Source organism: Morus notabilis, unplaced genomic scaffold, assembly GCF_000414095.1.
Source record: "Morus notabilis unplaced genomic scaffold, ASM41409v2 Scaffold1981, whole genome shotgun sequence".
NCBI lineage: Eukaryota > Viridiplantae > Streptophyta > Magnoliopsida > Rosales > Moraceae > Morus > Morus notabilis.
In genome coordinates this window covers 83,184-86,491 of record NW_010362503.1, presented here as the reverse complement: position 1 = coordinate 86,491, position 3,308 = coordinate 83,184, and the positions used below count along the sequence as shown (strand labels likewise).

At 43.2% G+C, this 3,308-nt stretch overlaps 2 non-coding genes across 2 annotated transcripts; both read left to right on the top strand.

Annotated features, from left to right (window-relative positions):
* The first annotated feature begins 2,301 nt into the window (after positions 1-2,301).
* Positions 2,302-2,406, top strand: LOC112092341. Its single transcript, XR_002902544.1, has one exon. It is a non-coding gene; the product is annotated as a small nucleolar RNA R71 (small nucleolar RNA).
* Positions 2,407-2,689: 283 nt separating this feature from the next.
* On the top strand, positions 2,690-2,796 carry LOC112092342. The gene has a single exon (XR_002902545.1). It is a non-coding gene; the product is annotated as a small nucleolar RNA R71 (small nucleolar RNA).
* The last annotated feature ends 512 nt before the right edge of the window (positions 2,797-3,308 follow it).

The following is a 3,308-nucleotide window of genomic DNA, read 5'->3' as shown; positions in this document are numbered from 1 at the left end:
TAAATCCTCCAAAGTTGCGGGTTGAATCCTGTGTGGACATATGAGCCTGGCTGTAGCCTGATGCTAATTGTCCTCCTCTCTGTCGCCATTCTCGGCTGTTTGTGGATGGTTTCCCATGCAATATCCAGCAACGCTCCTTGGTATGTCGTGGTTTCTTGCAGTACGTGCACCACATCTCATCCCGATCCTTGTGAGCACTTGCTCGGTTAGGCTTGTCTACAGCAGTACCATCAAGCATCAGCCCTTGTGACTTGGAGCTTAGAAGGGCAGAATTTTCTGTTGAAGGTGGATCGAGCATGATGCCTCTGCGACTCTCCTCCGCACGGACCAGGGAGATTGTTTCAGTCAAGGATGATACTTCAGGCCTGCCCAAAATTTGAATACGTATAAGATCAAACTCAGAATTTAAGCTAGCCAAAAAATCATATACCCGGTCTCGTTCTATGAATTTTTTGATGGCTACTGCACACTTGCTGTAGTTCAGATCAATTGTCCTATAGTAGTCCAGTTCTTGCCACTGATTTTGTAGTGCATTGGAGTACTCTGTCACAGTTTTCGACCCTTGTTTTGCACTTGTTGTCTTTGTCTTGATATCATATATGAAAGCTGCATCATTGACCTTTGAATAGGTTTGGTAGAGAGCATCCCAGATTGACTTTGCTGTTGGCAAGAACATGCAAGTGTCACTAATCTCCGGGTTCATGGAATTCTATAGCCATGACATAATCATTGAATCTTCTTCCTCCCATGCGTTTGCACCTATGGCTCCTCCTTCCGGTCCCTGCTCCAGTAAATGGCCCAACTTTCCTTTTCCTTTCAAAAAAGTTCGAATCAATTGAGACCACTTCAAATAATTTTTTCCATTTAATCTGTAGGCCGCCTGGATATTCTGAAGTTCTGTAGTGCTCCGTGCTGCCTGTTCATTCTCAACTATCGAAGGTGATTGAGCCGAAGAGGTGGTATCCGTCATGATTGGATATGATTGGACAGAAAAAAAAATAAGGAGGGCTAAATCAGCGATTAAGGCTGATGAACTACCAGCAATTAAGGCGGGGAGAGAAAGGAATGAACCAGCGATTAAGGCTGGGAGAGACAGGAATGAACCAGCGATTAAGGCTGGGAGAGAAAGAAATAAACCAGTCAGAAACCAGCGATTAAGGCTGCCCTAATTTTTTTTCTCTAGAAACCCTAGTTACGGCTCTGATACCATGTAGAATAATGAAAGAATTTCTATTATGAATGAATGAATGAATAATTACATGCTATTCTACCCTTTATTTATACACTTTCTGTTACACAAAATCAGGAAAGTATCCAAACAGATCAGCCCTTTTAGGATCCGGTGATCTCCCCTAATTTCCTATACTAGGAAAACTCCTAAAAATCCTCCTATGATATCTCATCTGAGATTTCCTACAGTTTCTGTAGGTTTTGCAGCATCACTTCGTTTTCCAGATTCTTCCACTGTTGCTTCCTTTTCCACTTCACCTTGGATTGAAGAGGGCTCTTTTCGGCGATTGGGCTGTCTAGTCACTTGCTCTAATTCTCTCCTATTCCTCAGCGTAATAGCCTTGCAATGCTCTTTGCCTTCACGCCTAGGATCTTCAGTATTATGTGGGAGTGAGCCGTGAGGATGACTAGTCAAGGCATTAGCTAACTGCCCCATTTGATTCTCCAAGTTCCTCAATCAGTGCCGACTGATTTTGAATAATGGCGTCATTCTTTGCCATGTACTTCTTCAACAAGTTAAGTGATGAATGTTGCTCTACTAGTTGAGGTCTCGGTTGCTGTGGAAATCCTGGAGGATGTTGAGGGTGGTTTGTTGTTGATGATGATGTTGTGTTTTGCCCTTGAGAGTTCCAAGAAAAATTTGGGTGATGCCTCCAACCTGGGTTATAAGTATTGGAATACGGATTGTTGTTTTTGTTGAAGTTGCCCACATAGCATGTTGATTCCGGGTTGGATGGACAACTATCAAAGAGATGCCCATCACCTCCAGTAAGTACAAGAGACCGCTGTAAACTCTGATTCATATTCATTGATTTCAAGATACTTGCCAAGGATGACACTTAAGCGGTTAAAGCTATCACCGCATCCACTTCATGAACTCCTACTACTCTCCTAGCTATAACTGCTCTCTCTGCAGGCCATTGATAGTTGTTATTAGCCATCCGTTCCAAAATCTCATAAGCCTCATTGTAAGTTTTTGCCAAAATAGCACCATTGGCTGAAGCATCTACTATGGTTCGAGTGAACCCATTAAGTCCATTGTAGAATGTCTCCATTTGAATCCAATGAGGAATCCCATGGTGAGGGCATTTACGCAACAATTCCTTAAACCTCTCCCATGCCTCATACAAAGATTCCCTTTCATGCATGAAATCCGGTGATGTCATTTCTAAGCTTGGCATTCTTAGAGGAAAATACTTCATCAGAAACTTCTCTGCCAATTCTTTCCAAGTCGCCATAGAGTCCGGTGGTAGAGAGTTTAACCATGCCCTAGCTCTATCCCTCAAGGAATAAGGGAAGAGTTTCAGTCTCAAAGCTTCTTCTGTTACCCCTGGAAGCTTAAAAGTATCACAGACTTCCATGATTAGTTGGAGATGCAAGTGGGGATCTTCAGTTGCCACGCCACTGAATTGGCCCATTAAGTCCATTGTAGAACGTCTCCATCTGAATCCAATGAGGAATCCCATGGTGAGGGCATTTACGCAACAATATCTTAAACCTCTCCATTGCCTCGTACAAAGATTCCCTTTCATGTTGCTGAAATCCGGTGATGTCATTTCTAAGCTTGGCATTCTTAGTTGGAGGAAAATACTTCATCAAAAACTTCTGCCAATTCATTCCAAGTCACCACAGAGTCCGGTGGTAGAGAGTTTAACCATGCCCTAGCTCTATCCCTCAAGGAATAAGGGAAGAGCTTCAGTCTCAAAGCTTCTTCTGTTACGCCTAGATTAAAAGTATCACAGACTAACATGAATAGCCGGAGATGCAAATGGGGATCTTCAGTTGTCATGCCACTGAATTGGCCCACTGTTTGTAACATTTGAAACATGACTGGTTTAAGCTCAAACTGAGGCGCCTGTATCTCTGGCCTAATGATACTCGAGTTGAGCCCATGTAAAATCGATACGGCATATTCTCTGATGGCTCTATCCATGTCATCTACCATGGCTGCCTGGTTAACTGGATTGTTAACATTTATGGGCTGCCCAACATTAGCTGTATTGCCAGCAGCTTCCTCTACCATTCCTTCAACAACTGCTAAACCTTGCTGCTCCATTCTCCTTGCTAGGAACGTTCTT